Source organism: Bos indicus x Bos taurus, chromosome 4 (genome assembly GCF_003369695.1).
Source record: "Bos indicus x Bos taurus breed Angus x Brahman F1 hybrid chromosome 4, Bos_hybrid_MaternalHap_v2.0, whole genome shotgun sequence".
Lineage (NCBI taxonomy): Eukaryota > Metazoa > Chordata > Mammalia > Artiodactyla > Bovidae > Bos > Bos indicus x Bos taurus.
The window spans coordinates 81,339,286-81,367,109 of record NC_040079.1 but is presented as its reverse complement, the minus strand read 5'-3'; the positions used below and the strand labels follow the sequence as shown (position 1 = coordinate 81,367,109).

The 27,824-nt window shown below is 36.8% G+C and overlaps 1 protein-coding gene across 15 annotated transcripts in view; it reads left to right on the top strand.

Annotated features, from left to right (window-relative positions):
* Window positions 1-27,824, top strand: part of CACNA2D1 (calcium voltage-gated channel auxiliary subunit alpha2delta 1) — a 520,495-nt gene that overhangs the window by 209,691 nt on the left and 282,980 nt on the right. The gene's annotated exons all lie outside the window — the stretch shown is intronic.

The following is a 27,824-nucleotide window of genomic DNA, read 5'->3' as shown; positions in this document are numbered from 1 at the left end:
ATTATTGAGATTTATTAAGAGTAGGAAAATACTTTAAGAACTTTAGCTTTAGGGTTTAGGAGACAGTGATTCTGAGTTTCTTTGTAATTTAAAAAAGTGTTCAGTAAGTTTTCAGCTATTAGACACTTTAAAATATATTCATGATAAGCACAATGTTATAGAATTAGTGTGACAGATTTCAGTTCTACAGGTGCTAGTATATGATTTAGGTGTACCCACTAAAATAAAGACTATTTAAATTTATAATTATATTTAAAATGCCTAGTTAGGAATGTAAGTGGATTCCACTATTGCTGAGGAAACAGATTTCCAAGTTCTAGCCAACTGGGTCATTTGTAATTTTGTTTCTCTCTTCAATACAAAATTTTAGAATTCAGAATAAAAATCACCTGCAGTAGATGGCAAATTAGTTTTATGTCATGGAACTCTGCCATTAGTGAGGAAACATTGTTAAGAACATAAGTCAAATAGAACTTAAAAATAATAACCTTTTTCTTCTGCTTTTGTTATATTGTCAAGTTGGATACTTTTATAAAAAGCTGAAATGTAGGCAACACTACTGAAGGAGGAGGAGAAGGCTTCTGATAACTTTATTTGAATTCCTCTTTGTAACTTAAATCAGTGAAGAAAATGGCTTCCTTGGAGTCAATTTTTCTGATATACAATTGGTTAGTGTAGAGATTAAATTATAAGTGTCACGTTTAATTTAAAACCAAAGAGAGAAATAGCATTATCACGGAGAGTGTGCTCTTTTGTGAATGTCAAGTGCAACTTGTTGAAGGTCTTTTGAAAAACAAGTAAGACTTTGTGCATTAGTTATGCATGCCTGGAGCACCTACCAGTTTGGCATACAGATGCCAAGTACACTATTGATCTGCACTGTTTTTAATGCAGGTTGGCTCTTGGAATGATGCTGTCTCTATTTTCCATTCGAGCCCAATGAGCCTGTGCTTTGGAATGGATCCAAAGCCCCAGAAAATTTGCTTAGAAATATCATTCTTGCCTAGGAAGTCGGTGTTCACTTTCTGTAAGTTTGGGGTTTACCTAGTAACAGCAGAGTTTCTAGAGAGGCCTTTTCTCTCGATGCTGCATTTTTCTCCTCAAATCTTGGTTTTCCTTAGGAAGCAGGTGTCTTTTTGTTAGTCCATTGCTACACAACTGAGAATGTTAACAGTTGTCAGTCTGCTTGTTTCTGTTCTCTTCTTAGCCTTTCACGTAAGTTTTTGAGAGTGTTAGTAGGGTTCATTCATGGAAAGTTCTTACTTAGTTCCTAGCACAAGTCAGTCATCCTTAGGGCTAGTGGGGAGTGTATTTTCATTAGAGAGAGGAGGGGAATGAGACACAGAAATATCATCTCCTTAGTCTAGAGACATCATTGGGCCTCATGCACCATGGCGTTTTAGGGATACACCCAGGTCATTCTTGTTTCTTTAACTGTTGCCCACTGCTTATCGTGCCTCTGTCGCTCCGAAGCTAAAAGTCCAACCACCAGAGTCACTGGACAGTCAGTGTTTCTTGGCATCTTAGGCAAAATCTGTGAGAATGAATAAAAAAGATAAAATTAGAAGAATCATCAGTAAATCTTTTATCAGTATTCTTCTGATTAATCTTTGATTATTCAGCTATTTCTATCATCATCATCACTTTTCACTTCTCTGGTTTAACCGAATTTGAAGTGATGTGTGAGAATGGATGGAGTTTCTGGCAGTTAAAAGGATCATTGGCAATAGCGAATTCATAATGTTGCCAGAGCAGGGAAGGAAGCATCCCTGTCTTTCTAATTCAAGTCCATTTGCCTTTGGTGGTTATGCTGGATAACTTGGCCCAAGGCACCAGCTAAAGGACTAAAATATAATTGGTTTAGTTCCACTTTACATTTAGGACTGGTTCAACTGTTCTCTCAGGAGACAAGCATATCATTTTTATCTGCAGAGAGGAGTTGATTTTTGCCGATTGCACCACGGAGAATATTTGAGCAAAATGTTTAGTAGCTTTATATAGCTTACCAGTCCATCTGTTTTGTAAGTAATTTTAATTAAGAGGAAGAGGGACAGAATTAAAGCATACCATTGTTGGACATTACTTTCATCTTTTAGTTTGCTTGTTTAGCCTGGTGAACATGTTTTAGTAATTTTACTCCTTCCCAAGTTTCTACTCTGCTCACTGCATTGGATGTTGGGTAGAGTTTAATATTTGCCATGTGATATGTTGCAGCAGTTAAATAGTAACAGTTTTATTAGTAATTCTCAAAGGCCATCACATTTAATACTAATTCTATTTAAAGTAAAACTGTATTATGAGCCCAGAGGCAGATATGCCTGTTTAGGAGAGAAGTAAGAAAAAGTTTCTCTCTTCAAATGCATAGTATATGTATATGGGACAAAGCAAGGTAATTTGTATTCATTTTCACTTTCAAAAATTATACTTTGCATTAATAAACATTTCTTTAACTACTTAATTTTCATTGATTGATTGACTCCCCTTTCAGTTTTCTGTGGGTTGTCTGAAAAATTCAAAGAAGATTATTATGGCCCCCTTGTGGTGAAATAATGTAAAATTTTTCAAGATTGAAGAATAGCTATCTTTTTCTAAAACAAAAAAAAATTATTCTTGAAAAACTTTTGATGGATAATAAAGACACAAATTCATTGAACATATATTTAACATATGGCTAGATATTTAATTTTTAGAAATTAATAGTACAAATATATTACATATGTTTATATGTAAGTGTTAATTGTTAATGCTTATGTGAATGTCATATCTGGATAATTACATTCCTTACCCCACCTTCTGTGATATTTTAGTTGAGATATATTATAAGGTAGTTTAAAAAGTATGTCTCACATGATGATGAATCTGCTAGCTATATATTATTTAATACTTAAAAACAAAATAGGATGTGAAATAGCATGTATATACTTCTGGTAATTAAGTCTTAACATTTTAATTAAAAGAATTATCTAGTTTCTCATATAATCCTATTTTATCATTGATTAGGAGAAGCATTTTGAACCATTTCTAAGAAAATAAACATTAAGAAAAGTAAATTTTGGAAGTTTTTCTCCTGTGTTCAGTGTATGTTTTATGTTTTACAAAAGGATTCAAGAGGTTAACATCAGGAGGCATCTTAATATTCATTATTTATCTTAACATATCATCTTAATATATACATTATTTTAATATATCTTAATGCATATTTCAATTAATAATTGATTGTAAATGGAACAAGCAGTTGTTCTTATCACAGTGTAATGAGGCTTTAAATTATTTATACTGAGAACATTTACTGACATGAAGAGTTTGTGTCCTACCTTTTGGAAATGACTATACATAGAAAAAATTGTCTAGATTTGGGCCAACTGCTCTCTAAAATAGATGTGAAAGGTTATGTAAGATTGTTACATGTATAAATCTTTCTACTTAAAATATGAAAACAGATGGTAGTGAACTAAGCACGAATAAATCATGTTATGCAAATATAACTACTATCTCTGAGTTGTTTTAGTGAAACATAATCTTTTTGGTTTTGCTGTGATTGTAAGAGTGGAAGGGAAAAATAGAACCTGCAAGTGTATAGTATGTGCCAATGAGAGACTTTCAAAGGCTGTCCCGATCAGTGCCAATTTGATATTACTATTTTCATCAGGTCTGCTTCACTTGATCTCAGGGGATAAATTTCTGTCTTCAGTGAAGAAATGAAAGAGCTAGCAGAAATTAAATGAATACTTCAATAAAGGTCACAAAGAATTTATCAGAGCTTTGCTAGATTAAAAAATATCTGTGAAGGCAAAACTAATCTCTGGTGTTAGAAGTTAGAGCACAAGGGACATTTCTGAGATGCTGGTGATTTGGTTTTGATGTGAATGCATCATGAGTACTTCCTTCGTGTTCAAATCATTATACTTGATACACTTTTCTGTATGGATACTATTTTTCAACAGTAAACTAACTTAAAAGGGAAAAAATATTTGTGAACACCTGAAGAAAATTCTGGAAATGTTTGTGTTCTAAAATATTGATATGTTAGGGATAAAATGTTTTCTGGAACATACTTTTATGATGAATTTAGTTTAAGATGCTTTAGCATTAGTTCTTTCATCTAAGATAAATTTTATAAAGGGTTTCTTTTCTATAAGTAGCTCAAAGTCAGGAAAGAAAAAGTTTTCATCTAAATGTCATCTAAATTAATTGCTTTCCTGTTGTAAGAAATTACCTACCTGATTTTAAATATTGAAGGATTTCTGCTTGAAAACAATCCTGAAGCATATATATTAGTTTTAGTCTTTTCTGTGTGTATTTGTGATGTTAGAAACCAAGTGCATTACCGTGAATTTTGTACAAATGAGAGCAGTTACAATATGCTTTGCAGCCTTTGATAACACATGAGAAACTCTATAACATAAGGTCTGGTACATGACATGTTTTCAATAAAAGTTTGTATATTCTTTTTTTCCCCATGGATATCTTATCTCAATCTACAGTTAGAAATGTGTGGATTATCTGATTTGCTGGCAACACAAAGAAGGGGACATTTGTTACTTTAAAACATGTATCACTTTATGAAAGCATTAGCCAGATGAAAAATCTTTATGTTTAGTAGATGATATGTATCAATGTGATGTGAATTGGGGCTAAATGAGTGTGTTATCCTAATTTGAGATGCTGCTGCTGCTGCTGCTGCATCGCTTCAGTCGTGTCCGACTCTGTGCGACCCCATAGACGGCAGCCCACCAGGCTCCGCTGTCCCTGGGATTCTCCAGGCAAGAACACTGGAGTGGGTTGCCATTTCCTTCTCCAATGCATGAAAATGAAAAGTGAAAGTGAAGTTGCTCAGTCGTGCCTGACTCCTAGAGATCCCATGGACTTCAGCCCACCAGGCTCCTCCGTCCATGGGACTTTCCAGGCAAGAGTACTGGAGTGGGGTGCCATTGCCTTCTCTGATTTGAGGTGCAATTTGGTTTTAAATTTTAACATTAGGACAATTTAAATTTGTAATACTGGCAAAAGTATTTTAGAAATAAAAAATGTATTTTCTTTGGCCTCATATTCCTATTGCTGGGTATATGTCCTCAAAAAATAGTTTATAAAGTAGGAAAAGGGCTAGAAAGCCACAAACACAGAATAGTAGAAAATTGTTCAAAATTTAAATATCACACAATAATAGAATATTTATAATTTAAACTTTTTTGGTGAGTAGAGTATTTTATATTTTACAAAAAAAATACTATAAGATGTTTGTTTCAATACAGACAGTGTGTCATGGGGTAAAGTAAAAGTTTAAAAGTGTATGCACATCATGATTTATTAGAATTGTACAACTGAACAAAGACTATAAGCATTAGGAAAAGTACATACCTCTCTTGGGCTAACGTTGTGGAATTAGGGGTGATAATGTTCCTTTATCATTGTTATTTTCTTTCTTTTCACTTGGGCAGGATCACCTGGAGAGCGAGAGTACGTAATAAACTACCAATGACATTTTTTTGTCACACTGGTATCTATATATCTTACAATGTAGTTTTGTTTTTTGGTGGTAGTATATTGAAATCTTACAAAAGTGAAGTGTTTTGCTACAGGGTTCTTTCTCTGGTTCTCCCCAAAACATGTTATTGGCAATCTGACCTAACCGTCTCTTGAAGTGAAGTGAAGTGAAGTCACTCAGTCCTGTCCAACTCTTTGCGACCCCATGGACTGTAGCCTCCCAGGCTTCTCCATCCATGGGATTTTCCAGGCAAGAATACTGGAGTGGGTTGCCATTTCCTTCTCCAGGGGATCTTCTCAACCCAAGGATCAAATCCTGGTCTCCCGCATTGCAGGCAGAGTCCTTACCCTTTGAGCTACCATCTCTTAGCAAGTGTAAAAGATTAATGCCAGTTAATCACAGTTAATGTGGCAACAAATGTGAATCGAAGCTTCCAGGTTTGGTGGCTCACTTGCATTTCTGACTTCTTCTTGTGCCTGGTTCCAGGTACACTGATACCAAGCAGAATTTCCCTCCATCCAGCGTTGGGGTTGGAGGGCTCTTACACAAATCATAGGTGAACAGTCTGTGTAACCAGAGTGGGTAAAATGCAAACAATTACTTTTCTTCTTTTGGTTCAAGTCCTTTCCAGTCTTCCACTGTGGCAGGGTCTCTGCAGTTTGCACTGGGGCCTGAAGCACAAACAACAAAAGGCAAGCTGGGGAGGCAGTTTTAAGTAATTTTATCAAGTGTCCTACCTTCTCATTAAAAGAACATTTCAAGGGGAACATTTGCTGATGTTTCTTTTTGAGGATTCATTTATTTTATAAGCATTGAACCAGAGCCTTCTATGTACTGGAGGTATAAATGTAGGAATATAAAGGTGAATTTGACCTGGTCCCTACCTCAAGTAGCTTATATAAGGGAGAAGTTTGTCCTGCTCAATTTTAAGATTCTCTAAAATGGAAGCAGCTTCTTTTCTTTTTATACTATATAAAAGGAAAGCCAAGGATGCTTTTATTATACTGGTATTCTTGGATAGATGTATTTCCAGTAGATGTAAATTATTTTATTTCACAAAAGCTAGTCTGTATATTTCTAGAAGTAAAACTGGCATACTATCTGCAGTGTTTTTCTTTCTCTTTTTGCAGAAGTAAAAGTTTAAAGCAGTCTTTTCAAATAACAATAGCATGATAGAGAATACAAGGTTGGGGTTGTATCAATTCAAACACTAAGTTTCTTCCTTTAGTTTTAATTGGGAGCCAGTACATGGTTTCCATGATTTATTTTTTAAATTAGAGATACACTTTTGTATATATCAAAGTGAAACATATGTATACACTATAATCGTGCAGTTCTTAGATACATTTCTTGATAGAAATGTGTAGGTTGCCAAAAGACATACACTGCAATGTTTATTGTTGTTTAGTCACTAAGTCATGTCTGACTGTTTGCGACCCATGGACTGCAGCACACCAAGCTTCCCTGTCTTTCACTTATATGAATGTAAGAGTGCAAAAATGTTCATTCATAGCAGTGCTATTTAAAAAAAAATTATTGAAGTATAGTTGATTTACAATGTGGTTTTTAATTTCTGCTATAGAGCAGAGTGACTCAGTTATACATGTATACATAGACTCTCTTTCATATTCTTTTCCATTATGGTTTATCACAGGGTAGTGAATATAGTTACCTGTGCTCTACAGTAGGACTTTGTTGTTTATCATCCTATATCTAATAGCTTGTATGTGCTATCCCAAACTTCCAATCCTTCCCTTCCTCACACTTCTCCTCCTTGGCAACCAAAAGTCTGTTTTCTATATCTGTGAGTCTGTTTTTTCCTTTCATAGATATGTTCGTTCGTGTTGTATGTTAGATTCCACATATAAGTGATACTATTTGGTATTTGTCTTCCCCTGTCTGATTTACTTTGCTGCTAAGTCGCTTCAGTCGTGTCCGACTCTGTGCGACCCCATAGACGGCAGCCCACCAGGCTCCCCTGTCCCTGGGATTCTCCAGGCAAGAACACTGAAGTGGGTTGCCATGTCCTTCTCCAATGCATGAAAGTGAAAAGTGAAAGTGAAGTTGCTCAGTACTTACTGTTAAAGTAGTCTCTAGGTCCATCCATGTTGCTGCAAATGGTGTTATTTTATTCTTTTCAATGGCTGAGTAGTATTCCATCGTATATGTTCCACATCTTCCTTATCCATTTATCTGTCAATGGATATTTAGGTGTTTCCATATCTTGGCTATTGTAAATAGTGATCAGCACTATTTTTAATAGCACCAAACTGGAAGCTACTCAAATGTCCATCAACAGTAAAAATGGAAACGTAAACCGTGGTACATTTATGATGTGGGAATATGATATGGCAGTGAAAATATGCAATAAAAAGGACAAATCTGAAACATAGCCTTGAGTGAAGAAAGCTGGATACCACAAGTGGATTTTTCCCTAATTCCATATCAATAAAATATCAAGCAAGCCAAGCTGCACTGGGATTAGCAGTTAGCATGGAAGTTACTCTGGGGGAAACTCTAGTGCCTGGAAGGGAGTGCAAAGGAGGGTATTTGGGGGCTGCTCAGAACATGGAGTTTTTTCACCTCAGAGCTCATTACACAAGTGTGTTTGTTATTGATGTTCAGTTGCTAAGTAGTTTGACTCTGGAACCCCATGAACTGTAGCATGCCAGGCTTCCCTGTCCTTCCCCAACTCCTGGAGTTTGCTCACACCCTTGTCTACTGAGTCAGTGATGCTACTAACCATCTCATCCTCTGTCGCACCTTCTCCTCCTCCCTCAGTCCTTTCCAGTATCAGGGTCTTTTCTAATGAGTTGGCTCTGTATCAGGTGGCCAAAGTATTGGAGCTTCAACGTCAGTCCTTCCAATGAATATTTAGGCTTTATTTCTTTTAGGATTGACTGGTTTGATCTCCTTGAAGTCTAAGGAACTCTCAAGAGTCTTCTCCAGTACCACAATTCAAAGGCATCAATTCTTCAGTGTTCAGCTGTCTTTATGGTCCAACTCTCACATCCATACTCGACTACTAGAAAAACCATAGTTTTGGTTTATAAAAATTCATTGAGTTTTATGCTTGGGAGATGTGACTTTCTGCGTGTATGTTGTCCTTCCACACAAAGTTTAAATGAATGGGTGGGGAAAATGTAACAGGAAATGGAGCTGTGTTCCTAGCCTTTATGCTGCTCATACACCGACCTTTGGAAGTAAATGAAGACCTTGCCTGTTAGAAAAGACAGAGGCTGTCTATTCTGAGTTTTATATGGCAGCCACCATCACTTGTACTTGGCCTAGACACAGGGGCAAGGAGGGGAGTGGGACAGCATTACAAAAAAAAGAGGAAGGGCTTAGAGTGTTGTGTGATAGGAAGATGTTGGCAAGGGGAAGCTACGGAGGACTGTCCAGAAGTGGGGCATCTCATGTGATTGGTTGGGCACATAGATGGCTTTCTTTGGTTGATCCTGAGTTGTAATACAGGGCAAGAGTATAGAGATGCTGGCAGAACTTTGACCAAGTTCTGACAGTGCTGAGCAAGTTGCTGCAGAAATGTAGTGTGGTTTCTCAAGTTGGTTGCTTCAGAGGTTGTGAGTCAGAGCTCTGTTGTCATACAGGGTCTGAGAGGGTCTCATCATAGAGGGAGCCATGTGCAAGTGGAATCATTACACACAGGCTGCAAGGAAAGTGATGTGCTCTTCCAGAGCCTCACAGTTGATGCACTGTGGATCTAAGCCTCAGTCTCTTGTATTTGTGGGGCTAGACATTTTCCTCAAAGTAGTTAGACTGTGAGAAAACAACCACCTAATAATCTAAGTCCATATACACTGAACTAATTTAAGAAATTTCTAATGGAAAGACTATTTATGTAACCTGGCAGACATATCTTCTTAAACAATTGGTCATTCCCTTTTTTGATGATGAATTTGTTCAGAGAGTCATTAGATGCTACAAAAAGGAAAAAAAAAAAAACAAAACAAACCAGCAGCAGCATCCAGGATTCCCAGTGATGATATATTTAGAGTAGTGGTTTTTAATCTCTCTGATATCAGAATCAAGAGGGACCTTTGAAAACTGTCATGTTCCTGGTCATACCAGCAGAGAGAGAAATACCAGTGCAACTGATACTGTGTGGGACCCAGGTATTACTTTTTTTTTTTTTTTAAAGATCCCTTTTTGTTTTTAGTGTGGCTAGTATTGATCACTCGGAGAAGGCAATGGCAACCTACTCCAGTACTCTTGCCTGGAAACTCCCATGGACGGAGGAGTCTGGTAGGCTGCAGTCCATGGGGTTGCTAAGAGTCAGGCACGACTGAGCGACTTCACTTTCACTTTTTACTTTCATGCATTGGAGGAGGACATGGCAACCCACTCCAGTATTCTTGTCTGGAGAATCCCAGGGACACAGGAGCCTAGTGGGCTGCCGTCTGTGGGATCACACAGAGCTGGACAGGACTGAAGTGACTTAGCAGCAGCAGCAGCAGTATTGACCACTAAACCACTGGTTTCGGGCAAAGGTTGCAAAATTAGTAATTTGTTGTTGTTGTTCAGTTGTTAAGTCATGTCTGACTCTTTGCAACCCCATGGACTGCAGCACACTGTGCTTCCCTGTCCTTCACTGTCTCCCAAAGTTTGCTCAAACTCATGTCCATCGAGTCGGTGATCAGTGGATTGCCATTCAACCATCTTATCCTCTGTTGTCCCCTTCTCCTCCTGCCCTCAATCCTTCCCAGTATCAGGGTCTTTTCCAGTGAGTTAGCTCTTTGCATCAGATGACCGAAGTATTAGAGCTTCATCATCAGTCCTTCCAATGACTGTTCAGGGTTGATTTCCTTTAGTATTGACTGGTTTGATCTCCTTGCTGTCCAGGGAACACTCAAGCGTCTTCTCCAACACCATAGTTTGAAAGCACAGCCTTTTTTATGGTCCACCTCTCACATTTGTACCTGACTTTTGGAAAAAACTTAGCTCTCACTGTATGGACCTTTGTTGAAAGTGATGTCTCTGCTTTTTAATATGCTGTCTAGGTTTGTCATAGATTTTCTTCAAAGGAGGAAATGTCTTTTGATTTCATGGCTACACTCACAGTCCACAGTGATTTTAGAGCCCAAGGAAATGAAATCTGTCACTGTTTCTATTTTTTTTCCTCATCTGTTTGCCATGAAGTGACAGGACTGGATACCCTAATCTTAGTATTTTGAATGTTAAGTTTTAAGCCAACTTTGTCATGTTCCTCTTTCATCATCATTCAGAGACTCTTTAGTTCCTCTTCACTTTCTGCCATTAAGATGGTATCATCTGCATATCTGAGGTTATTGATATATCTTCTAGCAGTCTTTATTTCAGCTTGTGATTCATCCAGCCCAGCATTTCACATGATGTACTGGGGGCTTCCCTGGTGGCTCAGATGATAAAAGAATCTGCCTGTAGGGCAAGAGGCCCAGGTCTTATCCCTGGGTCGGGAAGATCCCCTGGAGAAGGGAGAGGGTACCCACTCTAATAGTCTTGCCTGGAGAATTCCATGGACAGAGGAGCCTGGCAGGCTATGAAGTCCATGAGGTCACAGAGTCGGACATGACTGAGCAACTAACACACTCTACATATGTTAAATAAGCAGGGTGATATTATACAGCCTTGTCATATACTCCTTTCCCAAGTTGGAACCAGTCTGTTCCATCTCCAGTTCTAACTGTTGCTTCTTAACTGGCATACACAGATTTTTCAGGAGGCAAGTAAAGCAGTCTGGTGTTCTCATCTCTTTAAGAATTTTCCACCATTTGTTGTGGTCCGCAACTCTTTAAGTCTAAGGCTTTAGAGTAGTCAGTGAAGCAGAAGCAGATTTTTTTTCTGCAAATCCCTTGCCTTCTCTATGATCCAGCAGATGTCAGCAATTTGATCTCTGGCTCCTCTGCCTTTTCTAAATCCAGCTTGAATATCTGGAAGTTCTCGGTTCACATACAGTTGGAGCCTTGTTTAGAGAATGTTGACATTACTTTGCTTAGTGTGAGATGAGTGCAATTGTGCAGTAGTTTAAATATTCTTTGGCATTGCCTTTCTTTAGGATTGGAATGAAAACTGACCTTTTCCAGTCCTGTGGCCACTGCTGAGTTTTCCAAATTTGCTAGCATATTGAGTGCAGCATTTTCACAGCATCATCTTTTAGGATTTGAAATAGTTCAGCTGGAATTCCATCACCTCCACTAGCTTTGTTCATAGTAAATGCTTCCTAAGGCCCAGTTGACTTTGCATTCCAGAGTGTCTGGTTCCAGGTGTGTCATGATAATTCCTGGTTTTCTATCCAGTGTTTTACGTACACTCTTTTATTAGATTATCACCAGCATCCATTAAGATAGTTGTTCTTACCTTGTTTTTCAAGATGTGGGAACTGAAATTCATAGTATCTAAATAATTTGCCTGTAGCAATTAAATAATTAATGTGAAGTCACAAAACTATAGGTACATGAGCCCTTATTTATAGAGAGCTCTTATTTACTGAATTCCCATAACCCAGTATTAAACACAGTGCAATTGACATTTCACTGTGTTTAATATTGGGTGCTGGGAAGTTTAATGTAATAGCATATTCATTTGTATATATTCATCTATACAATGTAAAATTGTATTTTTTCTCTGTAAAATTTTTAAAAGTATTCTAAACTCTGGCCCTGAAATTTTCAGATAAAGGATTATGAAACAGGAGTAAGAACAGAATCAGATCTAATCAGATCCAGAGAATCCCTCTAAATTACTAGGCCATATACTGCTATCATGTGAGGTTTTTATTAAACTGTGTTAATCTAATACATTTTCTCCATCATTCTAGGAACATGTTTATCCAGAGAACCCAAACCAGTCCCTATTACTGATAGGCCTATAATTTCTGGTTCAGAAGAGATCTTAATAGCTTTCTAAACCAATAACCAGTCAGATACTTGATGCAATTTAATCTTCTCAGGACTCAAAACCTATCCTAGAGCCTTTGCCAGAATCAATAGCGAACTCTCAATTTTGTAGTTTATACAATTTATTTTCTCATACTTTTGGAAGATCAGTTGCACTTGTATATCTCGGCGTTTAAAGACCTTTTCCTGTTCTTTGTGAGCCATGTAACACGATGACGTATTGTTGGCTGGGTCATTTTTAACTTTTTCCAACCTTTCAGACCAAAGGTCCTGAGCTCTTTTAGTATGAATAAGTTTGCTACCACGAAGGTGGGGGATGGACACTATTTTATTATTTTTTCAACTCTTTATATTCTAGAGACTGTATTTAGCCCTAGAGCAACATCTTTCAATTTTATTAATCTGTATTCAGGTTTTTTTGTTTTTTTTTTAAGTAGTTTTAATTTTTAGCATGAAATTTTGGGAGCAAATCATCCCAAGGTCGTTTAAAATTTTTCATTGTCCAGCAGATAAGAATTGTAATAATTTATGTGTTTTATATAATGCAAAGTGAAAACCTCCTAAAATAGATTTTATACTACAAGTTAAACTGAGCACAGCATCTGGTTCAAGTGATTCTTCGTTTAGAAGGACTAAATGAAGGACTAAAAGATGTAGTGTATAATGAAGTATATAAACACATACAATTTGGGAGTTAAATGAGAAGTGCAGAATAACAGTTAAGATAGTTTCTCTGTCTAATATTATAGGAGTAAGCCCCTGAATCTCATATTTCTTCTTCCTTTGGGATATTCTTTTCTTTTTTGTTGGTCTATGGTTACTGCTTAGTCATTTCAGTTGTGTCCGATGAATCTGTTTTAATTTCTAATATGATGGATAGTTGAAGGGATCCTTTCCTTATCTGTACTCAGAAAGCCTGTTCCATTGTCCCTGTAACTCAGCTGTTTTTTAATCGATCCCTCTGAAGAGATGATATGCTAGCAGAATGACGAAATGTCTCAGAGTCTGCACACTTGTCTGAGAAGTTAAATCAGTTCTTCCCTTTCTCCAAAAAAATGTGTAATAGGAAAAGCCTTTGACCCAGAAAGGAGGTCTAGGTAATAATCCTTTACCTCATTTAAAATGCACTTCAGTGGCCTTCCTTTCAATCTCTTGTGAGAACAGATGAGAAAATATGTGTGAAATGCCCAGCAGAGTGTAAGTCAGCCCTCAATAAATGGTGATTGGTGAGCTGTGGAGACGATTGTTGGCATGTTGGTGACGGCATTTTGAGCTGTTCATATTTCTTAATGAGAATCAGTGAGTCTTTGGTGTAAGAAAGTCAGTTGGTCCTAAATGGACTTTTATTCACCTGTACTTTTCAAAAGATGTCTAAGAAGGACTGACCACCTAAACCAACTAAACAACTACGTAGGACATGATTTTTTAAATATAATTATATATTTTGTACTGCTACTGCTGCTAAGTCGCTTCAGTCGTGTCCGACTCTGTGCGACCCCATAGATGGCAGCCCACCAGGCTCCGCCATCCCTGGGATTCTCCAGGCAAGAACACTGGAGTGGGTTGCCATTTCCTTCTCCAGTGTATGAAAGTGAAAAGTGAAAGTTAAGTCGTTCAGTCGTGTCCGACTCTAGCGACCCCATGGACTGCAGCCTACCAGGCTCTTCCATCCATGGGATTTTCCAGGCAAGAGGACTGGAGTGGGGTGCCATTGCCTTCTTCATATTTTGTACTAAAGCAGCACTAAAGTAGAATAATGAAGGATGTTTTAACATGTGTTTTGCATTTGGGAATTGGTTTCATTTTGAATGATGAATAAACTATTATCTTTATAGCACTTAATTTCTCTACAAACCTTAGACCTATTTCAAGTCTGCATTTGCATGGAGAGCCATGATAAATATGCATGGGTGCTCAATTAAATGGGTCATTGTCAGCCATTTTGGAAATACACTTATGTTGATAGAAAATAGGATCAGAAGGACTGCCTCTGTCTATTCAACACATTAATAAATTAGCAATTTAAAAACTGTGCTCTGGTAGAGGATGAGTTGACATTCCTTTATGTAGGTGACTTAAACCCAAACGGAAATCTTGGTTGTGAGTCTTATAAAACTTCTCTTCCATATATTTCTATATGCATGTGTGTATGCATATAAAATATACAAATATCAAAGAGCACCTATTTTTCATGATTATATTGAGTAGGCTATTTTTTCTTAAACTCTGTTAAGTCATGGATTCCCTTGAAAAATTGGTGTAAGATGTGGAAGTTTTTACAGAAAAATTGACATATAAATGCCTACACAAAATACTGTGGACAGTTTCTAGAGATTGATGAATCTCATTCTGGTAGGTGATTCATGAATCTCAAAATCAGCACCATTCTTCATTGAACTTTGAGTCAGGCAGGAAATCTAAGTGATTACATAAATTTTATAGTGAGCTTATTAAAGTACAGAGTAGGTAAGCCAGTCAGCTACCTTTTGTAAAGAACAAAAAGTCTAGTTCTTGATTTTTATATTAGCATTCTATTCCCCTATTTCCTAGCTGTATCCATAGTGATTTAATTCCATAATTGGCAGAGGCTGTAGAATAGGTTCTATGTTATATAACATAACTACTTCTGGTCATAATTCTTACTGCTCCCTGCATTAATTTCTGTCAATTTATTTTTCTACCTTTGAACAATTCTCTCAGCAAAGTAGCAGGGTCACTTAAACAAAAATTAGTCTATAAATTAGAATACAGCAAAAGTTAAGAGAGAATGATTTTTGTATAGTTCTGTGTATTAATTTTTCATCATGAATTTGAAAGTGAATACATTTTTACATTGGACAGTCTTATCAAGCATGAATTTTGTGTCTCATTAGTGATCTAAGTTTGTTTTCCAACTGTGAGACATTCCAACTTAGTTTTGAATTTCACATCCAAATAGGAGCAGAATTTCATCTGTCATTGCACATTGTAGCTTTGCTGAGAGGAAGACCCAGATGCCATGTGGAGGGAAATGTGGCCTGGGGATGAGTAAACAGCCACTGCATGATTGATGAACAGGAGCAGTTCATGCAGCTTCTGTTGAGACAGAGAGCTACGTCTCCTCAGACCTCTGTGAACTATCAAGTGTGGGCTGACTGAGAAATAGGTCCTGTCTTATTTCCTACCCTTCCCAACATGACAGGAAAAAATGCTCCTTGAATCGCAGCAAATCATTTGACACATAGTAACAGTAGATCAAAATGATTTTATGAACCCTACAAGAAAATGAATGTTGTAAGACTTAAAGTATCTCTGTTGTGAAGTTCTTCTTGAAAATTAGTGTGTTCGCTGAAGGAAGGACCTTGAGCTAATTATATAGCTTGTTGAACCTCAGTTTTTTCATCTGGGACAATGATTATTCCTACAGCATCAGTTTTGTGTGAGGAACAAATTAGTTAATGCCTCATGTATGATAAATAAGCTTTCAATGAATACTAGCTATTCTTATTTTTAAATTAAAGGTCATGCAACCTAAAGGGGTGGGATGGGATGAGGAGGGATGGGAGGAAAGTTCAAGAGGGTGGGGACATGTATATACTTACGACAGATTCACAGTTTTGTATGACAGAGACCAACACAACATTATAAAGCAATTATCCTCCAAGTTAAAAAATAAAAACAAACTGTAATAATAGTTAAATAAAAAATTAAGTTCATGAGAAATGTTTTTCCATAATTTTACAATTCTGCATGTATTTGGACTTTTTAAGAATTATTATTAATTATATATTCATTCATTTAGCAGATACTTTTGAGGGGCCTCCAAGTAGCAGAAACTGTTCTTGATCTTCAGCAGGTAGGACTGGATGAAGCAGAGTGACAGGAGTGGAGTTGCAGGAGGTTGCTAGGAAGGGGTGATGATAAGGGAATATTTGAGTAGACCATGGAAGCAAAGTAAGGGAAGTGAAAGGAAGAGCGTTCCAGGCAGTGGATCTCAGATGTAATAAGTCTCCAAGGCCAGAGTGTGCCTAGTCTGTTTATGGAACCAGAAGGCCCCCGGCAAAGTAGTGTGAGGAATATCTCCATGGGAGATGAGGTTGGTAGTGAGAGTGCAATGCACATTGCTTCCGATCTTTCATAATAGGTGCAAGAAAGGGAAGCCATTGGATGATTTTGAGCAAGAGAGTAACATCAGATTTATATTGTAAGAAGGCTCACTGCATGCGTTGGGAATGGGGGACACACATGGAATCAGAAAAATCAAATAGGAGCAGTTGCAGTTGTTTAAGTAGAAATGATGGTGTTCTGGACAAGCCTGATGGCAGTGAAGGTTTTTTTTTTTTTTATAAGGCTCAGTAATGTGTTAAATGGGAGAAGGCAAAGGCACCCCACTCCAGTACTGTTGCCCGGAAAATCCCATGGATGGAGGAGCCTGAAAGGCTGCAGTCCATGGGGTTGCTAAGAGTCAGACACGACTGAGCGACTTCACTTTCACTTTCCACTTTCATGCATTGGAGAAGGAAATGGCAACCCACTCCAGTGTTCTTGCCTGGAGAATCCCATGGACGGAGAAGCCTTGTAGGCTGCAGTCCATGGGGTCGCACAGAGTCAGACACGACTGAAGCGACTTGGCAGCTTGGCAGAATGTGTTAAATACCCACTGTGCATGGGATGCTTTCCATGTATATTGTCTAATCCACACAACAACCCTAAAAGGGAAATATCAGTACCATTCAGAGGTATGATTTGCCCACAAGGTCCTTCAACTGAAGTACAAGTATAGCACGAGGCTCACTATGTTCCCCTATTTCTACATCTAGACAGAAAGGAGAAAAGAAAAATGACAAGTACTGCACGCTGATCACGTTGCCTGGCTGAGTAAATTTTTCACGTGTACCGTAGATATTTTCTGTAGTGGATACTTTGAGGAAAGGTTGTAAGGCTGACAGATGGAAGAGAATGGAAAACATTGTACAGTGTGTTTTAGAGTTTTTAATGTTTAGAGATCTAGTGCATTGAAAGTAAAATCTTTTTTCGGAATAAGCTGAGTGACAATTTAGCATTTTAGATAAAACACTAGAAGCAGAATACAAAAGTGAAGCTAGGAACAATAAAAAATCCTGAAAAAACTTTTAAATTTTAATGGGATATTTATTTAATAAGTAAATAATCATTACACTTGTTTAGTATCTAGTCTGTGGCAATTAGAAACTTAACATTTAATAAAAAAAAGTAAGACATGATATCTGCCCTCAAGAGCTTAGCTGTATGCTAAATGATAATAGTTTAAAAGGAACCATAAAGTGTTCTCTAGAAAGTAGAAGGGCTTCCCTGGTGTCTCAGATACTAAAGAATCTGCTGGCAATGCAAGAGACCCAGGTTTGATCCCTGGGTCAGAAGATCCCCTGGAGAAGGGAATGGCAACCTGCTCCAGTATTCTTGCCTAGACTTCCATAGACGAAGGAGCCTGGCAGGCTACAGTCCGTGAGATCACAGAGTCCAACACTACTGAGCAACTAACAGTTTCAATTTCCAGAAATCAGTAAGCAGGTGTGTGTCTTGAGGATGGCAGGGAAGTTGTCACAGGGGAGAAAGTAGTTTTGATAAATAATCTCTTCTGTTAGATTGGACCCAATGGAAAAGTTCACTTGATTCATGGAATAAAAATCTTCATTTTTCAGTATATAAAGTCATACAACTTTAGCCATAGGTCCCTATCACTATAGTTAATATGTCTGTAGCCTAGAATAGCTTTTTCTGGCCACCCAGATCTCAACTGACCATGAACGATTAGCTTCTGATAATGACTCTTATAAGTTATTGTTGTTTCTCAATTTGAACTTCATCTTTGGACTGCCTCTTTCTATTCTGGGGCCAACAGCAACTCTATTTTTTCCATCCACCACTCCTTTATTGGGGCTTCCCTGATAGCTCAGCTGGTAAAGAATCTGCCTGCAATGCAGGAGACCCCAGTTCAATTCCTGGGTCAGGAAGATCTGCTGGAGAAGGGATAGGCTACTTACTCCAATATTTTGGGGCTTCCCTGGTGGCTTAGCTGGTAAAGAATCCACCTACAATGCACAAGATCTGTGTTGAGTTCCTGGTTTGGGAACATCCCATGGTGAAGGGAACGGCTACCCACTCCAGTATTCTGCCTGGAGAATTCCATGGACTGTATAGTCCACGGGGTCGCAAAGAGTCGGACACGACTGAGGGACTTTCAGTTTCCTCCTTTACTAATTATTTTGCTCATATTAGGATGATATTCTACTAGCACCTAAAGAAATGGGTCCTGATTTTGAAGAGGGGCTGTGATTCCTCATATAGTGGTAAAAACAATTGGTATTTTAGAGAGATTGAAAGGAAACCCTTATTTTTATTACAGCCGGCAGGCCTTTCATTACTTAAAATTGTTCAGCTCTTTTGACTATAAGGATTTTTTTTTGTATCAAAATCATGGTATTGACTTTAAAAGCACCGTTATAGAAATTATTCTGTAACTTGTCTGGCAGTCATTTTGATGTGCTATTAGCATTTGTAAATAGTTTAATATTATTCTAACAGTGAGCTGATTTAACAACAAATAGTTGTTTCACCCTGAGGTTGGAAATCTAAGACCATGTCCTAGCTCTGGTAGGAATTCCAAGAATCTATTATAGACAAAGTGTTAGGAGTGAGTCTTATGTGTAATATGCAAACTCAAAGTGTAATATTTATTTGGCATGTGTATAATGTGAAAGTGTTTGAGAAGTTGTCTGTATTTAAACATTCAGAATCATTGATTCTTAAAGTGTGGTTGAGGCTCATCTGGGACTCTACAGAACCCTTTGAGAGGGAGTGCAAGTTACACATTATTCATGAGTAAAATACTTCACATGTAAAATATACCAATAATCTATTTCAGTGTAATACAGAAGGAAATGTTCGTTGATAGGGTTTCAGATTTTTCATTGCACTAACCTTTAAGAAATTTTAGAAATTTCTGTTTGTTGAGTTATGATGTGGTATCACAAAAGTTTATCCACAGTTGTCTATAAAGCACACTAAAATATTCCTTTATTTTCACACTATGTATCTTTGCCACTCTTCTCATTGTTTTCTTAAAAAATCTGTTTATTTTCATGAAACTATGTTATTTAATCATATAATATGAAGATTATTATTTTTACTAAAAGAATCAGTAGGTTATAAATTAAAGACTCTTAGTTTAATTGCTAATAGAATAAGTGCTAACAGATATAACCCACATACCCAAAACCTTTTGGAGTCCTCAGTAATTTTTAAGAGTATAAACACGTCATGAGATTGAATGTGTATTGTGACTTCCAGCCTTCCAGACTTCACTTCTGTTGCTTAAGCCGCCTAGTGCACAGTGATTTTTATAGCAGCCCGAAGTGAGATGCTTATAAAGGTTTTTTTATTAATGGCCATGACTTCTGTCATTCTCAGAAACCATGCTTACTACTTTTGAAGAACAAACCAATAAAGAAATCTGCAGTAATCTTGATATCATTAAAAGGGAAGTTATCCTTTCATAAAGATTCTACATATGAAAATCAACTGTCAACATTGTAGACTTTTCCTGTCTAAAATATTTTGTATGGGTATTCTATTTTTGGTAAGTACCTTTTATATTGATATTTCAATGTTCTCATCAAAATAAGATAAAATTAATCATAAAACAGATGAGAATGTTGTTCAGGTATTTTTGTAACTAAAATGTAGTTTTAATTTTAGGATCAAGTTTGTACTTTTTACTTAAGTATGACTAGATTTAAAGTTACTTTGTGAACCTTTCTAACAGTTTTCTTATTTATAAAAATTTAAAGCAGGGGAACTATGAAAATATATCTTTTTTATTCAAAGAAAATAACTTTCCTTTGAGGATATTCCTAAAATGTTAAAATATAAGGTCACTTATACTTCTGGTTATAATTCTTTATTTAAAAATAAATGCAACAGGTATTAGTCTTTTAATAGTTACTAAGTATTACATATAAACAGCAAAAATAATAATGAAAAGCTTATGGTTTTCTGGTACTATTGGAGGCATAAAATTCTTGAGGTAGAATCATGATACTGTTATATAAGTGACAAAGAAACTTAAAAAAATAATGTTCTCTCCAGGTTTGAAGAAAAGCTATATAAAATAATTTTTATGAAGTATGCACTATATGGCTGTCAGTAATAAAACAATGAAATTCTTACTAAATCAAAAATGTTTTACTTATACTACTTGTATCTATATAGTTATAGGTTGTATAGGTCTCTTGTAAGTCTTTGTTGTCCCAAAACCATTTATATTTTTTAGATAAGTATATATTATGTAAATAATTTACACAATTGTAAATTCCTTAGGGGATCTTACACTGTTATTTTACAAGTGAATAAGTTTTTGAAACATCTTCTTTGATCAGTATTTTCAATTTAAAATTAATTTTAGCACCAAAGAAAAGAAACAAAGCTGTCCTGAAATGGAGGATCCCATGAAGGCCATTTAGGGAAAGCTTAAAGAGTTGACTCATTGGAAAAGACTCTGATGCTGGGAGGGATTGGGGGCAGGAGGAGAAGGGGACGACAGAGGATGAGATGGCTGGATGGCATCACTGACTTGATGGACGTGAGTCTGAGTGAACTCCGGGAGTTGGTGATGGACAGGGAGGCCTGGTGTGCTGTAATTCATGGGGTCGCAAGGAGTCGGACACGACTGAGAGACTGATCTGATCTGCCTACCCTGGTTCCTTTTTCACAACTATAGGCTAATTTCTTTACTCTGATTATTTTAAAATGTTAAAAAAAAAGCTGTATGTCTCAGGAAACTCAAATAGGGGCTCTGTATCAACCTAGAGGGATGGGATGGGGAGGAAGATGGAAGGGAGGTTCAAAAGGGAGGGTTTATATGAATACTTAACGGCTGATTCATGTTGAACTTTGACAGAAAACAACAAAATTCTGTAAAGCAATTATTTTTCAACTAAATATAAATTTAAAAACATGCAATCCAAAATATCTAACTGTTCAAAATTTTAATTGGCTCATATCATAAGCCACTTGCTTGAGAGTTCTTGAGAAAAATATTCGAACAGAATATTTTAACAGAATATTCTAACAGAACAAAATTCTAACAGAAGTCAGTAAAGATATGAAACTCAGATGGACCTGTATTGTGTCTGGTTCTCAGCTGCTATAGAGAAAATGAAGCTTTGCATCAGTATCAGAAGTTGGACCTTCCTTCTCTGATCAGTTCTTTCTTGCTGCTGCTAAGTCACTTCAGTCGTGTCCAACTCTGTGCGACCCCATAGATGGCAGCCCACCAGGCTCCCCCGTCCCTGGGATTCTCCAGGCAAGAACACTGGAGTGGGTTGCCATTTCCTTCTCCAGTACATGAAAGTGAAAAGTGAAAGTGAAGTCACTCAGTCATGTCTGACTCCTAGCGACCCCCTGGACTGCAGCCCATCAGGCCCCTCCATCCATGGGATTTTCCAGGCAAGAGTACTGGAGTGGGTTGTCATTGCCTTTCTTGGTGATTAATAAATTTGTAACTAAAAAAAAAACTATAAATTTGCAATGCAGAAAAATCCTACACTCCTATTCTATAATAGGGAATATCTTTGGAAATATTATCAAGTAGAAAACAATTTGGAGTAAAGACTTGAAGATAACTTAAATGGCCATCAACAGAGCAATGGATTAAGAAAATGTGATACATATATACAATATTACTCAGCCATTAAAAATAATGAAATAATGACATCTGCAGCAACATGGATAGAACTCATACTGAGTGAAGTAAGTCAGAAAGAGAAGGAGAAATATTGTATGACATCCCTTATATGTGGAATCTAAAAAGAAATACAAGTAAACTTACTTTTGAAATAGAGGCTCAGAGACTTAAAAAATGAATTTATGGTTGATGGGAGGAAGGTATAGTTAGGAACTTTGGGAAGGTCCTATACACACTACTGTATTTAAAATGGATAACCAGTAAGGACCTGTTGTATAGCACATGGAACTCTGCTCGATATTATGCGCTGGCCCAGATGGGAGGAGATTTGGGGGAGAATGGATACATGTATGTATAGCTGAGTTCCTTTGCTGCTCACCGGAAACTACCACAACATTGTTAATTGGATATAACCCAATGCAAAATAAAGTTTAAAGTTTTTGGGAAAAAATACTTGCAGATAACCTAGCCATTTCCTGGAGAAGCAGCATATTGCAGGCTTATAATTCTAGGTCTGAACTGTGTTACTCGCTCAGTTGTGTTCAACTCTAGATCTAGGTCTAGAGAAAATTTTCTCTATTTTAAGATCAGTATTTACTAACTGTCTGAACTTCAGTAAGTGAGCCTCCTTAAGCATCAGTTTTCTTATCTCTTAAGTGTGGATAAAAGTAGTACCTTCTGTAAGAATTTATCTGAGAATTAAATAATAGTCTCGGTAAAGCTGTAGCATAATATCTCCCACATTAGAAAAAACAACTTAATGTATGTTAGCTCGATTTACATTGATTATGATGATGGTGTCAAATATGAGGAAGAAAGAACTGGACAAATGTTCAAAAAGAAATATTAATGATATTTTGCTCCTGAAACTATTTTGCATTTTAATATCCTTAAATTTATTTTTCCTTTCTTTTCATTTGAAATTAATGAGATAGACATATGGTTATGTACCAGCCTGATAAAATATTTCCACGATAGAAATATTATTTTGTATGTGTGTGGAACTTCACCATGACTGATAGTAGATCTTGCTTGTGGCAGTAATATAATAGCCACCATAAAATGATCGCAATTTTATCTTTACCTAAAATGAAATTTCCTGTCTCTCTTTAATTTTGTTTAAATTTTTAGTTGGCTTTGGAAATGCATCAGATTTATTTGACCTGGCTTTGAAATTTCTTTATGTCAAAGGCATGTTTTTTTCCTGATATTAAAACAAAGACAAACACACACAGGATGTAACAGACATCAGCATAACGTAAGGTACAAATCTAGACTTCTAGTTGCTCTCGTTATCTCCTGTGTTATACCTTATAGCTTCAGGATACTGCCATGTCGTGTGTGTGACTTGTAATTAATTGAAAGTATGTTGTTTAAAGAGTTCAGGAAAAAAGATTGTTGAGAGGAACAAATTGACTCACAGAAATCTCTCACATGCTAGGCCAGTCAGACAGGTGATAGCTTCTGTCATTAATAGAGATGGTCAAAGACATTATAAAGGAAAAGAAAATAGCACTTTTAAAGTAGGTGACTGCAAAATAATTCTCCGCTGATCTGACTAAAGGATATCATATATTGTGATTAAAGTATCTTCAACCTCATCTTTTAGAAAAAAATGTGTATTCCTTGAATCTCTTTTTCTTCCCTCCCTCCTTTTCTTTTTTCTATCCTGTTTTTATGTTTTTCTTTTTCAAGTATTCAGCCATGAAACTTGAATTGATATTCATTTAGGCTTATAGCTAGTGTGAAGATCAAGAGGTTTTAAATTTACAATTATTTTTTGATTGTTCATTAGTGTATGTACTGGTTTTTTGGTTGCTTATTTATGGAGTTTTCTTTGACATTTGGGACATCATTTCTTTTTGTACTTTACTTTTGGATCCTTTGAACTCTAGTTATTTAATTTTGCTAGAAATCTGATCTTTGGGTAACTGAAATACTTCATAAAACCATTGTTAAGAGTAAAGTGTCTCATTATGATGATGCTTTAAGTTCCGGAATATCCCATAGAAGTAAGAATATATCAGCAGTCTAACTTTTAGAAAGGGAAAGTTTAGAATGTTTATTATGAAATATCTCATGAATATATAGCAAATCAAATTGATTTTGATAAACTACTTCATATTCTACTGTTATTTCTCTTCTAGAAAATTTTACTTTGTGTGGTGGGAAATTAAAAGAATATAAGAAATATATTGGAAACAAGTATATTTGGAAACAAAAAAAGTGGTCTGAATATTAGGGGAATGAAAGAAAGAAAAAAAGCCATTACTTTTAAAATGCTGCTGCTGCTGAGTCGCTTCAGTCGTGTCCGACTCTGTGCGACCCCATAGATGGCAGCCCACCAGGCTCCTCTGTCCCTGGGATTCTCCAGGCAAGAACACTGGAGTGGGTTGCCATTTCCTTCTCCAATGCATGAAAGTGAAAAGTGAAAGTGAAGTCGCTCAGTCGTGTCCAACTCTTCGCAACCCCATGGACTGCAGCCCACCAGGCTCCTCCATCCATGGGGTTTTCCAGGCAAGAGTACTGGAGTGGGGTGCCATTGCCTTCTCCGACTTTTAAAATAGGGTAGAACAAATTCAGTACAGCAGTGCTTTGCAAGGACAAGCCTATGTTCAAGATCAGAAAATAGTTTGCAGATCTCTGTTCTGATGGGCCCTCACTTCTCGTTTTCTTATGACCTTTCAATGGATTATTCCAAACGTGGGAATGAATTGGTTCTAGACTGATGTGTTGTTTATAAAAAGCTCCCTCACCTACAGCATTCATTTGAGATGCCTTAGAAAGCTTTTTTGAATCCATATATAATTCTTCAGGATAAAGAGGTCCAGTTATTTGAAGGCCACAATGTAATATCTCTTAATGCTGAGGACAGCGCATACTGGAAAATGAAGAGGCACAGTTTTATAATTAAATAGTATGGCCAAGGAATCTGTGATAAAGTAAAAAAAATAATGTATTAAGCAAAAAAAAAAACAAAAAAAACCCTCAATTTGAGGTAAAATTGTTTTTGACTAGTTAATCAAAGGTACAATCAGGATTTATTTTGCATATTTTTTTATGTCTGATTAAATTGGACTATATGAAGTATTTATTTTGCACAGAATTTTTCATGACTATTAGAGTAAATCTGATCATTAAGAAAAAGATGAAAAGATGTTAGTAGGACTAATCAGAAAAACATTATTTTTAGCCGAAGTAAATTTTGAATTTTAGTGCTTTAAGAAAATGATTGCTGTTGAGGAAATTTTGGCATAAAAGATTAACTCATGACAAAGAAGAAATATAATTAAAAGACTATGGCATAGGAGTTTAAAGTATTAATTGGATAAAATTATTTTACATGCCTTATATATCAGAACATACTGAATAAATGAAATGGTTTAACAGGAGAAATTTTTTAAAAACAGTTATAAAAGAGATCATATATAAATTGATTTAGACTTTATGTGTTATATAGTGTCATTTATTGCTAAATCATTCTGAGAAACTAGTATTTCTTTTTATGAAATGTGAAATAGAAGTGTGAGGCTCAGATTCTGGATGTTTTTGGAGCAAAATTTTAACCTTTCTTGCTACAATGGTTCAAGTATATGGCTAACTGCTTTCTATAAAGTTTCTTTTAATTGTTCTTGGGATTGTTAACTTCAGTGATTTCTTTCTGATGCTTCTGGAAAGAAAGAGACTATTGATAAAGCTGGAATGACATATTCTGTTAAGAATTAATGGTTAAACCCCTTGGAAATTTATAAATGCTTCTTAGGGTACCAGAATATTTTCCTTATTTTCTCAGCTACTGAGAGCTTTGGTAGTTGAGGTTGTCAACCAGAGAAAACCACTCAAGTTGTGCCCCCCCCTCAGAAAAGACCTGCAGTGAATGGCGGGTTAATCAGATGTTAAATAAAGAATGAAAGAGGCAACCTACACACTGATTTCTTTTATAAGTTGAAGAGCATTATATCAACAATAAGGGGTAGTAACAAATCATGGAGATAGACATCCTGGAATGCGAAGTCAAGTGGGCCTTAGGAAGCATCGCTATGAACAAAGCTAGTGGAGGTGATGGAATTCCAGTTGAGCTATTTCAAATCCTGAAAGATGATGCTGTGAAAGTGCTGCACTCAATGCCAGAAAATTTGGAACACTCAGCAGTGACCACAGGACTGGAAAAGGTCAGTTTTCATTCCAATCCCAAAGAAAGGCAATGCCAAAGAACGTTCAAGAAGAATGCTCAAGGTATTGCACAATTGCACTCATCTCACAGGCTAGCAAAGTAATGCTCAAAATTCTCCAAGCCAGGCTTCAACAGTACGTGAACCGTGAACTTCCAGATGTTCATACTGGATTTAGAAAAGGCAGAGGAACCAGAGTTCGAATTGCCAACATCTGCTGGATCATCAAAAAAGCAAGAGAATTCCAGAAAAACATCTATTTCTGCTTTATTGACTATGCCAAAGCCTTTGACTGTGTGGCTCACAATAAACTGTGGAAAATTCTGAAAGAGATGGGAATACCAGACCACCTGACCTCACTCCTGAGAAATCTTTATGCTGGTCAAGAAGCAACAGTTAGAACTGGACATGGAAAAACAGACTGGTTCCAAATAGGAAAAGGAGTACGTCAAGGCTGTATATTGTCACCCTGCTTATTTAACTTCTATGCAGAGTACATCATGAGAAACGCTGGACTGGATGAAGCACAAGCTGGAATCAAGATTACTGGGAAAAATATCAATAACCCTTAGATATGCAGATGAAACCACCCTTATGGGAGAAAGTGAAGAAGAACTAAAAAGCCTCTTGATAAAAGTACAAGAGGAGAGTGAAAAAGTTGGTTTAAAGCTCAACATTCAGAAAACGAAGATCATGGCATCCGGTCCCATCACTTCATGGCAAACAGATGGGGAAACAATGGAAACAGTGACAGACTTTATTTTGGGGGGGCTCCAAAATCACTGCAGATGGTGACTGCAGCCATGAAATTAAAAGACGCTTGCTCCTTTAAAGAAAAGCTATGACCAACCTAGTCAGCATATTAAAATGCAGAGACATTACTTTGCCAGCAAAGGTCCATCTAGACAAAGCTATGGTTTTTCCAGTGGTCATGTTTGGATGTGAGAGTTGGACTATAAAGGAAGCTGAACTCCAAAGAATTGATACTCTTGAACTGTGGTGTTGGAGAAGACTCTTGAGAGTCTCTTGGACAGCAAGGAGATCCAACCAGTCCATCCTAAAAGAAATCAGTCCTGAATATCATTGGAAGGACTGATGCTGAAGCTGAAACTCCAGTACTTTGGCCACCTGATGGGAAGAACTGACTCATTGGAAAAGACCCTGATGCTGGGAGAGATTGAAGGCAGGAGGAGAAGGGGACAACAGAGGATGAGATGGTTGAATGGCATCACCAACTCAATGGACATAAGTTTGAGTCAGCTCTGGGAGTTGGTGATGGACAGGGAAGTCTAGCATGCTGCAGTCCATGGGGTTGCGAAGAGTCAGACACTAATGAATGACTGAACTGAACAAACAAATCAAAGAAGGCTTTTTCAGAGGAGTTATATTAGTTTAGCTTTCAACTGATAGCAGGGCATTCTAGGGATACAGAATAGCATAAGTATTTGGAGGTTAAACTAAAAAGCATGGGTCCTATATGGAAGTTCCAGAAGTTCATCATGAGCGATCAACAGATACAAGTAAGAATGTTACTGGGACATGGAAATGGACAAAATCCAGACAATGACAAT